General features: G+C 32.9%; 1 long non-coding RNA gene and 1 pseudogene across 1 annotated transcript; one reads left to right on the forward strand and one right to left on the reverse strand.

The window, feature by feature from the left end:
• The first annotated feature begins 228 nt into the window (after positions 1-228).
• On the forward strand, positions 229-347 carry LOC120592200 (uncharacterized; annotated as a pseudogene).
• Positions 348-8,201: 7,854 nt separating this feature from the next.
• Positions 8,202-13,328, reverse strand: LOC120592195 (uncharacterized). The gene is made up of 4 exons (XR_005650075.1): positions 13,199-13,328; positions 9,732-9,789; positions 9,086-9,175; positions 8,202-8,275 (listed from the first exon to the last, which is right to left on the reverse strand). It is a non-coding gene; the product is annotated as an uncharacterized LOC120592195 (long non-coding RNA).
• Positions 13,329-13,862: the final 534 nt, after the last annotated feature.

A 13,862-nucleotide genomic window follows, 5' to 3' on the forward strand; every position in this document is an offset into this window, starting at 1 on the left:
AGAGTGAAACTCTAAAAAAGAACCAAATAGAAATTCTGGAGCTGAAGAACTCAATAAAAGAGATGAAGAATGATATAGGAGCTTAGGAAATAGAGCTGATCAAATGGAGGAAAAACTTAGTGATATCAAAGACAGAAACTTGTAAATGACTCAGATGGATGAAGAGAGAGATTTAAGAGTGAAAAAACAAATGAAAGAACATTACAAGAACTAACTCCTTAAGAAAGAGCCTATTGCCATGCCACCCTGAACAAACCTGATCCCATCTGATCTCGGAAGCTAAGCAGGGTCAGGCCTGGTTAGTACTTGGATGGGAGACCACCTGGGAAGATCAGGTGTTGTAGGTATAAAAAAATAAAAAATAAAAGACTGTAAGCTGACAAGGTCCTTGCAATCTGTGAGGTCAACCAATGGTTGCCTCAACTAAAAAAAAAAAAAAAAAGAGAGAGAGAGAGAGCAATATAAGAATAATGGATACACCAGAAGGAGAAGAGAGAATGGAACAGAGAGCCTATTCAAATAAATAGTCGGTGAGAATTTCCTAATCCTATGGAAAGAACTGGATCCTCGAATCCGAGAAGCTAGCACAACACCTAATTATCTCAATCCAAAAAGGCTTCTCCAAGGCACGTTATATTAAAACTGTCAGATACTAATGATAAATAAAGAATTCTCAAGGCGGCCAGGGAAAAGAAGACAGTAACTCATAAAGGAAATCCAATTAGATTATCATCAGATTTCTAAGAGGAAGCTTTAAAAGCTAGGAGGCAGTGGAATCAAATATTCAAACTATTGAAAGAGAAAAGTTACCACCCAAGAATCATTTATCTTGCAGAGTTATCCTTTGGATATGAGGAGAAATAAGAGACATTTTCAAATATACAGAAGCTGAAGGAATTTTCTAGCACAAGGCCTGCATTCCAGTAAATGCTGAAGGGGGTTATTCTACCTGAAGCAGACAAAAAAATACAAAACTATGAGTAAGACGACTAACAGACAAACAGAAGCAGGAAATTGAAACCCTTACTCAGAAAAGGGTATTATATACTTAAATATTATATAATGGTTAAAGTTGTAAAAACACTTTAAAAAGAGAAGAACTACTCCAACTCCAAAATGAACTCAGAACATAAATACGGATAATTTTTGACAACCAAAAGAGAAAAAAGGAGGGGGTAAATGTCCGACTAGCAAAGGGAAATAGAGATAAGACAAACACAGAAGAAAAAGGGCTAGCGTACATACGAAATATTTTTTTACATAAACTTAATGGTGATGACACACGCACAAAGAAATCCAGAACTGAGACCTACAACATAAAGAAAGAGGGAAGAGAGGGGAAAAAAAATCATAGCAACCACCAAACTAAAATAACAGACTGAAACACAAGGGCAAAGAAACAATGGGGACACCTAGCTACTAGAAAGCAAAAGATAAAATGTAAATGAAAATGGACAGAATGCACAGACACACAAAAAAAGGGAAAGAGTTGCAGACTGGATCAAAAAACAAAATCCAACCATATGCTGCCTTCCTGAGATACATCTCACTCAAGGATAAATACAGACTCAAAGTGAAAGGGCAGAAAACGATACTCCAAGCAAATGGCATCCAGAGAAAAGCGGGAGTAGCCATTCTCATATCTGACAAAACAGACTTCAAAGAAAAAAGGTATTTCATAGTGATAAAGGGGACAATACATCAAGAAGACATAACACTTATCAATATATATGCTCCCAATCAGGGAGTCCAAAATAATGTAAATCAACTACTAGTGGAATAAAAGGGAAAAACTGACAAAAACGAACGATAGTACAAGACTGAAATAACCCATCGACAGCTATGGATAGATTGCTGAAATAGAAAAGTAATAAGGAAGTATCAGCCTGCAATGACACATTAGACCTATTGGACATAATTGACATTAGAGAGCCTTTTATCCCAAATCACCAGATTATAAATTACCTAGTATAACCTCTAGTGCACACGGAACATTCTCAAGGATAGACCACATGTTGGAACACAAAATTAGCATCGATGAATTTAAGAAAACTGAAATCCTACCAAACATATTCTCCAATAACAATGCTTTGAAACCGGAGAGGAAATGCAAAACAAAAAGCATGAAATATCATAAATATGCGGAGAATAAACAACATGATACTAATGAATGAATGGATCAAAGAAGAAATAAGTAGAGAGATAAAAAGAAACAAAAACTAATGAGAATGAACATACAACATATCAAAAGTTTTGGGGAACAGCAAAAGTGGGAAAAAGAGGAAAGTTTACATCATTATACGGCTATCTCAAGAAACAAGAAAAATCCCAAATAAACAACATAACATTACATCTCAAAGAACTACAAAAAGAAGAACTAATGAAGCCCAAACACAGCAGAAACAATAAAAATTACAGAAAAATTGAATGAAATTGACGACAAAATGACAAATAAAAAAATTAACTCAACATAGAGCGTGTTATTGGAAAAGATCCGTAAAACTGACAAACTCCTAGCTAGAGTCACTAACAAAAAAAGAGGAAAGACACAAATAAACAAAATCAGAAATGAAAGAGAACTTACGACAGAAACTACAGAAATATAAAGGATCATTACAACAATACTATGAAAAACTATGTGGCACCAAATTCAATAACCTAGAAGAAATGGACAAGTTCTTAGAAATACACAACCTTCCTAGACTGAATCACAAAGAACTGGAAAATCTAAATAGACCGATCAACGGTACGGAAAATGAAACGACCATCTAAAACGTCTCAAAAAGTAAAAGTCCAGGACCAAATGGCTTCACTACTGAATTCTTCCAAGCATTCAAAGATGATTTAATACCTGTCCTTCTCAAACTCTTTCAAAATATTGAAGAAGAGCAATACTTCCTAACTCATTTTATGGGGCCAACGTTACTCTGATACCAAAACCTTGTAAGTATAAAACAATCAGAAAATTACAGACCAATATCTCTGATGAATACAGATGCAAAAATCCTAAACACAGTACTAGCAAATCGAATACAACAACACATTAAAAAGATTACACATCACAATTAAGTTGGGGTTCATTCCAGAAGGGCGAGGATGGTTCAACACAGGCAAATCGGTCGATGTGATGCGCCACATTAACAAACTATATGATAAAAATATGGTCATATCAATAGATAAAGAGAAAGCATTTGACAAGAAACAGCATCCATTTCTTATTCAAACGCTTAATAAAATGAGTATAGAAAGTACCTCAACGTCATAAAGGCCAGAAATGACAAACCCTCAGCTAATATCATACTTAATGGTGAAAAACTGAAAACTTTTCCTCTAAGATCAGGAACAAGACAAGGATGCCCACTCTCACCACTCTTATTCGATATAGTATTGGAAGTCCTAGCTAGAGCAATCAGGCAAGAGGAATAAAAGGCATTCGAATTTGGAATGAAGAAGTCAAATTATCTCTGTTTGCAGATGACATGATTCTCTACATAGAATACCTAAACACTTCACCAAAAAACTATTGGAAACAATAAACAAATAAAGTTGCAGGATACAAAAATCAATGTAGAAAAATCCATTGCGTTCCTATATACTAACAATGAAATTTCAAAAAAACAAATCAAGAAACAATTCCTTTTGCTATTACATTAAAAAGACTGAAACAGCTAGGAATAAACTTAACAAAGGATGTGAAGGAGCTATACACTGATCACTATCAAATATTATCAAAAGAAACTGAAGGAGAGACAAATCGAAAGATATTCCATGTTAATGGATTAAAAGAATCAACAAAGTTAAAATGACCATATAACCCAAGGCAATAAACAGATTTAATGCGATCTCCATCAAAATGCCAATGGCATTTTTTAAAGAAATAGAACAAAAAATCATCAGATTTCTATGGAATCGCAAAAGAACCCAAATAGCCAAAGTCAACCTTAGAAAAAAGAACACGGCCGGAGGTACTGCCTGACTTCAAATTATACTACTAAGCAACAATAATGAAAACACCATGGCATTGGCAGAAAAACAGACATACAAACCAATAGAACAGAACTGACAGTCAAGAAATAAAACCACATATAGATCGGGTTTATATATAAAAAATTTTCAACAAAGGAGCCAAAAACATACAATGGAGAAAAGAAAGCCTCCTTAATAAATGGTGCCGGGAAAATTGGAAAGCCACATGCGAAAGACGAAACTAGACTGCTGTCACCATTTACCAAAAGTAACTCAAAATGGACTAAAACCTAAATATAAGACATGAAACAATAAATTTCATAGAAAAAAATAGAGGCACTAAACTCATGGACCTTGGTTTGAGAGAGGACTTTATGAATTTGACCTCAAAGGCAAGGGAAGTGAAAGCAAAAATAAATGAATGGAACTATATCAAACTCAAAAGCTTCTGCACAGCAAAAGAAACCACCAACAAAACAAAGAGGCAAGTAACTGAATAGGAGAAGATATTTGCAAACAATGCCTCTGATAGGGACCTAATATCCAAAATATATAGAAAACTCACACAACAACAAAAAATGAAGCAATTCAATTAAAAAATGGCCAGAGGAACTGAACAGACACTGCTCCAAGACAAATGGCCAACAGACAGATGAAAAGATGCTTAACTTCACTAGTATTAGGGAAATGCAAATCAAAACCACAATGAGATACCACCTCACACCTGTATTATCAACAAGACAAGAAATAACAAGTGCTAAGAGATTGTAGAGAAAAGGGAACCCTCATGCACTGTTCGTGGAATGTAAACTGGTACATCCGCTACAGAAAACAGTATGGAGGTTCCTCAGAAAATTCAGAATAAAATGACCATATGACCCAGTAATCCCTCGTCTGGGAATCTACCCCCAACATTTCAAAACATTTATCCATGAAGGTATATGCACCCCGATATTCACTACAGGATTACTCGCAGTGGCCAGGACATGGAAACAACCAAAGTGTCCTTCGATGGATGATCAGATAAAGAAGATGTGGTACATACATACAATGGAATGTTACTCAGCCATAAGAAAAGATGAAATACTGCCATTTGCGACAACATGGATGGATCTTGAGATTACCATGCTAAGCAAAATAAGTCAGACAGGAAAAGTTGAGAATCGTATGATTTCACTCAGATGTGGGATATAAAACTGAAAGCAACAAACGAACAAGACTAACGAAAACTCACAGACACAGACAACAGTTTAATGGCTACCAGAGGGAAAGGGGGAAGGGAGGTGGTAGATAAGGAGAAAGGGGATCAAATATATGGTGACGGAAGGAGATTTGACTTTGTGGTGAACGCACAACGCGATATACAGATGATCTATTATAGAACTGTACACTTGAAATCTATATAATTTTATCAACTGATGTCACCCCAGCAATTTAAAAAAATGAATAGGCAACTGTTATATGAAAGGTCTATGACAGATCTCAAACAATACTGAACGAAAGAAGCAAGAGAGAATACAACATTTATAGAACATTTAAAGGGGGAAATATTAATCTGTACTGTTTAAGGATATATTTATTTATATATGGTAAATCCATAACAGAAGGCAATACAAACAAGATTATAAGTGTTACAATAAAAAAGAAGGCTCAACGAAAAGCCTGTTCTCTCTAGGTAGGCAAAGGACCAGGAAAGATCCAGGCAAACAACAGAGGAAATTCATACATAAAACAGTTCCATGCTAAACACCATCCTCATCCACACCAGCAGAGGCCCAGTAAAGAACCTAGACATTCACCATTACCAGGCTGTAAAGACTCAACCCAAACTGTCCCTCTCCCTGTGGATCTATTTTTTCCATTTACTGGGCATGCCAGAGAAAGAAAAGAGTATAACCTGCTTACATCCATGCGATTTACACGGACACCACACATCCTTTGAAGGGCTACAATAAAAGAGGGTGACCACAAGAAGTGCTAGCAAGGATGTAGCGCAACTGAGACTCACACACTGCTGCCAGAATGGAAGACTGTTACTACCACACTGCAAAACTCTTTCACATAGTCGAAAATAGCTTAAAGGTACACCTCTCATGTGATCTGGCCATACCATTCCTTCATGTTCATCCAAAAAAATAAAAATATACATCCACGCAAAGACATGTATCGTACAACAATGCACACACCATAGGAAAGGAGGTAGGTTTAGGTAGAAAAAGGAGGGGGAAACTCAACTTAGTGAAGGGATGGATATGTACAGTATTTTGCTTCTGGTGATGGTATTTAAAATATATATTAAGTCAAAACTTATATTGCTCAATTTAAACTTGTAACGTTTGTTTAAACTCAATTATATTTCAATGAAGCCATTACAAAGTGCGAGCTACAACAATCTGTATGGCTAAAGAAATATTTACAGCAGCAATAAATGCAAAATCCTGAAATTTGTGATTGTAGAATCCACCTCCTAATATTAGGGAGAAATCAATATCAAACTAGTAATCCAAATGAGACAACAAAATTAAAGTCTATGAGTGGTATTACAAAAAATACAGAGAAAAGATAAAAAAAACAATTTTTTTTTCTTTTTTTTGGTGGAGCTGCGGGGAGAGTTACATAAACCTCTGGTGAGACTGATAAAGGAAAACCAAAGATGAAGAAACGTACATGCGACATGAACAATGTGAAAAAGAAATCCTCGTGCCATATCCTGGTGACACAAGAATAATTATATAACCAACTTTATGCTAAAATGTTTGATATATGAAAAGCAAAAATTGCAAGGAAGACACAGCTTGATGAACAATAAAACTTACAGAATCTCAATTGTCCTATAACTTGTAAATAAGCTATGCCTATCATGAAATATTTTCCTACAAATGAATCTCATGTGCTGTGCCTTAAGTTGTGAACTTTTCCACATAATGAAAAAGGAAATAACACCTATCTAGCATAAGCCTTTCTAAATTATAGAAATATTAAAAGTGTTTCCCGATATGCTTTGTGAGATCCCTATAAACTTTACATCAAAATGATAAGAAAAAGAAAAGATAAAAAACAGTGGTGTATATTCTTCATCAATCCTTGACTCTCCCAAAAAAAAAAATTATGTTTGACAAGAAAAACCAAAAGTACTTCACCTATAATACCCCCGGAAACATACTGAGTTTAAACCAAGAAGGAATTCTAGTGAGATAAAAATTTCAGTATCAAATAACTATCATAAACCCAGTAACGATTAAAAAAATAAAAGCACAACCATTATCATACATATATGAACCCTTAGCCAAATATATACAACATCCCACTTCCACGTAGCCAGCGTCTACCTTCTCCATGCCAACAACCTCCGATCAGGGCACACCTGAAGCTTTCCTTCCTTTTTCCCACCAAAAAGCTTTCGAACTCCACTAGTCTGCCTTTGAGTCTCCGCCAAACACAAGTAATGTTGGCTGACTTCCTTGCTATAGCAAGCTCCAAATAAATAGCATTTTCTTATTCTTATTTGGATAATATTCGTTTATTTTACTATTCTATTCGTTAAATAGCCTATTATCTTATAAATATTTGAAATACTAAAAATTATTATATATTAATTGCATATATACATATACTCTTGTTACTTTCACATATATATAGAGAACGTGAGCCTCTCATGAATTTATTCCAATATGTATTTATATATACAAATTATTTCATATGTACACTATGTCTGCCAAATTGAATGTTATTATATATTATAATTACTACGGGTATAAAATATTTTGCTTTAAGTAGTATTTAACATTACATTATTGTTGATCAAGAGTTTTATTTGTTCTCATACAATTTCTCATGCATGTCAATATGAGAATCAAATTAATAATTAAAATAAATGCTTTTGATATTTGCATGGGAATTTGACAACTTATTTTAATTTGTATATAACATGTGTAGATATTTGTATATATTTCAAGGAGAAATCAAAATTAGATATTTTGGCTTTTGCGAAATATTTTTTCACATGAGATTTCTTTTGCTTTTGTTTTGTTGCTATTGTCAATCCCATAAATTGTCTTTATTTACATAAATGAAAAAGTTTAGATTGATAAAACAGCTATTAAAGTTTTAAAATATTTTGTCAGTAAAATGTATCTTGGACATCTATGTGAAATATACATATAACAGTGAAGTGCACAAATGTATAAGAGCAAACATTTCTGAAAAATAAAGCACATTACTTACCAAAAACGAGGATTTAAATGATGGCTGTATTCTCAAAAGAATCCTTGAAGATTCTTTTGAGAAAATGGGGCAGCATTCTTCAATGCTGAAAGAAAAAATAAAACTCTCAACCCAGAATTCTTTATTCACCAAAATTATCCTGCCTAACTGAGAGTGAAATAAGATACAGACATATAAACAAACTTGAGACGATTTTCCCTGTCCAAAAAATATTACAAAATCCTACAGGAAGTTCTTCAGGCTGAAGGGAAAAAATACCTGATAGAAAACTACAGAAAAGAGAGAAGAGCACTGGATACAGAAAATATGCAGATAAATATAAAAGACTACTTTTTTCTATATTTCTTTTTAAAAAACTGATTCTTTGAAAAATGATCAACCATACTTTACTTTTCAAAATTAATCTAAATGTATGTTTACGCTTTGTGCATTTAACTGAGTATACAATATATTTAAGAAAATTAACGGGCAAAAATAATTTACATATAATCAGTTTAAGTTTTAAATAAAAATATTTAAATAATATATTTGACAAACGAGTCAAGGGAAAAGAAATGGATTCATCCTGTTTTGAGGTTACATATACATAAATTGGTATACCTTAAACTAATAGATCAAGATAATTTAAAGATTCATATGTCAATGCTTTGAGTAACCAGTAAATATAATACAAATAGATATAGGTAAATTTTGGTTGTGCTTGCAGCATAAAAAAGTACCACAAAACTTGTCTTCCGTAATATACTCCATATTTACTTGTCTGTTTTCCACCAGGATAGACTTCAATAACATACCTCTATGTGCATACATAGCATATTTAGGAAACTAAAGAAACACTTTGGCAAAAGACTAGATAACTGACCAAAGGAGAAAAATAATGAAAACTAAAACATACTTCAAAAATTAGTATGTGCAGAGCTGTCTTCTTCAGTAATGGTAGATTAGCCACTTCTGCCCAACCATCCTGCTGTGAAAAGCAGGAAAGCTGTAAAATATTAACCATTTTGTTCAAAGGTACCACAAACACAAAGAAGCAAGCATCTGAAGAAACAAGATCTCAGAGGAGAAGCCCAGTCAATAAGACACAAATTCGGTAGCACTTTTCTCCATAAGCCTTTTGCTGATTCGGAGGTGACTGAGAACACAGGAAACTAAGAAAAAAGTTGCAGCTTGAGAACCTAAGCAATTGACCAGGGCTTCTAGTGGTCTCACCAACCCAGAGCACACAGATTGGTTTCAAGCCCCCCTGGCATAGAGAATCTGGAAAACAATCTAGCGGTGAATTTAACATCCTTAAGGGTCTAAGCTCTAAATGTTGAAATGAACCTGAAACAGAGAAGTACTCAAAAAATCTGAGACCCAGCTTTAAAAGACTCAATCACTGATTGTAATGAGATGAACTGTCTTACCACACTAACTGCTTCCCAGAAGCAAAAGAAAATGCTCGCTGGAGAAAGATAAAATCACCCAGAACCTCCAATTACCTCTATAGTATTTCATGTATAAATTCCTGCATCCAATAAAAAAGTAATTATACATACAAAAACATGAATGAGAACAAAAGGATCAGCGTCAGGCCTGCATCCAGTTTTTCCATTCCTGGGACAGAAAGAACAATGACTTAGTTACACCCATGCAATTTAGACTTATACTGACATATCACTGCACACCTAAAAGTGCTACCATTAAAAATAGTGACCATAACACTGACAAGTATATAGAGCAACTGTGCCATTCATACACTGCTAGTAGGATATAAAATCATATAATGATTACAAAGCACTTCGGTATTTTCTAAAGTATCTTAAAGATATACATATCATGTGACCCAGCCATTCCATTCCTTGATATTTATACAAGAAAAATGAAGTGGGTATGCTCACAAAGAATTCTATGAAAATGTTCACGGCATGAAAAATAGGGAAGGGCCTGGGCTAGATCACAATAGGGAAAAACGTGAAGATGCACATGGAAACCTGGGAGGGGGATGAATATGTTCATCAATTTAATTGTGACAATGATTTCAAAAATATAGATATTTTTAAAGTTACACTATTTTAATGTTGCATAGTTTATTTTAATTAACTACATCTATGAAAAACTATTAAAATGTGTGGGATCCACCAAAATATATATCTAAAGAGATTTTAACATTAAAAGCAAAAAAAGAAATCCTGAAAAGATCTGATAATCCACCTCAAAAATCAAGACAAGAATTGATTAAACTAAATAATAATAAAAGAAAATTAGAATCATTTAACGAAACTCAGAAAAAATACAAAGATCAAAAATCCAAAAATTGCTAATTTTTTTGGAAAAGGTTAAAAAAATCATAAATCCTGGCAAAACTGATCACACACAAAAAAAGAAAGACATCACATCGTTAATACCAGATATATAGAGTAAATCACCACAGATGCTATAGACCCTTACATAATACCTGAAGTCATATTACATGACAAAATTCCAGAAAGATACAGCTTAACAACAATTTTTAAAATTTTGTTTTAATTAAATTGTATCCACAACAAAAATCCTTCCTACAAATGATTTCTATGTGCTGATGCCTAATTGTGTGAACATTTCCATGAATATAAAAATAACACCAATCTTGCACAAATTCTTCCACAGAATAGAACAGTAAAAGCACTCACCAAAATATTTAATGAGATCCCTATACATTTTACACTAAACTGATAAGGACGTTAAAAGAAAGGAAAATCAATGGTTGACATGCATCATGACAACATATAAAAAAAATTCCTTATTTTTGAAAAACAAAATTCAAACACACTTCAGTTACAATATCCCATTAATTAAATGGGTTTAATTCAAGAATGGATTCTTAGTGGCTCAACATTTTAAAAGCAAATCTCTTTCACAAAACAAAAGACAAAATCATGTCATTATCACAACAGACACCAAGAAACCATTTGTCAAATTTACTATCAAGTTATGAGTTAAAAAAAATCAAAAATTATAGCAAATATAATTAATGATGCAATACTGAAAAACACAACCTGAGATCAGGATGGAGGAAAGGTTACCTACTATGACCAGTTCTATTCAACATTTTATGGAGATCATAGTCAGGCCAATAAAACAGGGAAAAGTTAAAAAATAAATTATTGGAAAGAAAGAAAGAAAAGAACACATCTTTATTTATATATTGTATGTTTATGTTTCCAGACTATCTAAAAACAATCTATATTAATAAATTAAGATAATTGCATTTAGTGTTATTGCTGGATTCCATAGTTTAAACACATTTGTCTGAAAACAGAAATTCTCATTAAACATTTTGTGCACATGATAAGAAATGGCATGAAAACCCTACACCAGAGCATAGTTTTAAGCCTTTTTCCATATACTGATCAGATAAAAAGTGAGGATTTTAACCCTGATTACTGTTGCCACTTTTTCTGATATCATGGCAACGGAGGCCCCTCAATAGTAAGCTCTACATTAAACTTGACATTTAACCCTAGAAGAGTAAAAAGAGCATTCTTTGTGACAATTTTACTTACGGCCCCTAGTTAAATGATTTCACTGACTAAATAGAGGTCAGCTTCTTATAAATGGTTCAAAACTAAAATTATTTCTCCATTTAAATTTTCTGTACTTTTTCTTATAATTTCTTTCCTATCTAGCTCTGGTCTAATTCTGGCTTTAAGCATAACTTCTCACTGAACTATACTACTTATAAAAATGAAAAAATGTTGATGATTCAAAAGAATCATTAGTGATATGCTGTCATGTGGCAATTTATTTTAATTGATTACGAATAAGATGTTCACTCAGCATAAAATTTCCAAACTATGCAGATACATATCCTTTCACAGACGTAACTATGACTAGCAGTAAACAGTGTAATTTAACAAATATACATATGAATATACATTTATATAAATACATTTATATACTTGTGAACATGTGAAATAAATTATAATTTGGTTGCTTTCTATTAAAAATATGTCCTAGAGATACCTTCTACAATTATTTAAGAGCTATCTGATTGGGGGTAAAACCTTCGGTGCACTTAGAGTATGAACACAATATAGTCCATTAAAATAGTTGTTTTGCCTTCTCGTATATTTTTATGTACACATTTGACAGGTTCTGTCAGATACAGTGATAGAAAGGCAATTACTGTGGAAAAGGGTAGGCAACTTTAAAATATTGGTAAAAAATAGTAAATTAATTTCCAAAACTCAATACCATTTTATACTCCCTCCAAATTCTGGTATCGATATATAAAAAAGGTTATATCTTTCTATTTATTTATTTAATTTCCACTAAGTATTAAGCACATTGTATATTAATTGCCGATTAGTACTTATTTTTGTGTATATCACATGCATTTTATTAACATAATTTTTAAAGAGTATATAATTATTCGAATATTAAAATCATTACCTAAGTATGTTTACATGTATATATGCATAAACATATTACTTCCACTCCCATTCTATACATTCCGTTATTGAACTGGTTCTGATATGTACTCTGTATAAATAATTTCACCAACAATGTTTTCCAAAGAATTTTATTGCATATTATATAATTCCAGTAAATATAAATATTTTGTTATAGGTAATGCATGTCACTTAATTGTTTTTTATCAAGAGTCTTAGTTTCTCATCCAATTCAACAATTATAACATAATATTAGAACAATTATAACAAGCCATTTTGATATTTTGCTTATGAATATGCTTAGTTTTAATTTGTATATAATCTATGTATATTTTTACATATCTTAGTAAGAAAAAATGAATGCTTTGGCTTTTGCTATTATTCACGTGAGCTTTTTTTTTGCTTTTGCTTTGGTTATTTTAAAGCCAATAAATTATCCTTTTATACAAATGAGAAATTCTGGATTGACAAAATCTCGATTTAAACTTTGAAATATTTTAGTAGTAAACTATATATTAGATATGTATATGAAATATAAAGAATATTAGTGAAGTGTACAAAATTGAAACCTCTGATAAGTCAAGACACGTTACCTCCCTCAGAACGACGACATAAACGATGGCCACCTTCTCAACAGAATCCGTAGAGAACCGGAGATAATGGAGCAGAATCTTTCTGACGCTGAAAGAAAAAATAAAACTGGCAATAGAATTATCTTTCCAAATTGAAAGTAAATTAAGACGGACCCAAATAAACAAACCCGAGATGATCCGTCTGTTACGACCTGTTACTGACGTTGCTACCGTAAGTTCAAAGGTTGAAGGGAAATGGCTCTAGATGGAAACTAAGAAGAACCGAAATGTGTGAACAGCACTGGGAGGAAGACCAAGATGGCGCCCTCTGTTGGTCGGAGTAGGTAATGTTGGTTGGCTGGCATTTCAGCCCGGGAATCTATGCAGCATCACAATTGTTACATTGTCTTGGTCACAATGATTCATTAAGGTTGGCCCAAAACGCTGGACGGAGCCATAAAACCCATCTTTTTAAGAAAAGGGCGTTAAAAAATGTGTGGACATGTTTTTAGAGTGCCACAAATAAATATTCAGAAAAATAATTTAAATTGAGTAGTAAAAAGTCTTCAATAAACACAAAAGTAGACACAAAAAGAAGAACAAAAAAAACAGAAACAGGGAAAAATAAAAAAAAAATAAAAAAACAATGACAAGGTGGTAAAATTTAAAGCAAACTATATTAATA

Source organism: Pteropus medius, unplaced genomic scaffold (assembly GCF_902729225.1).
Source record: "Pteropus medius unplaced genomic scaffold, Ma_sr-lr_union100, whole genome shotgun sequence".
In the NCBI taxonomy this organism is placed as follows: Eukaryota; Metazoa; Chordata; class Mammalia; order Chiroptera; family Pteropodidae; genus Pteropus; species Pteropus medius.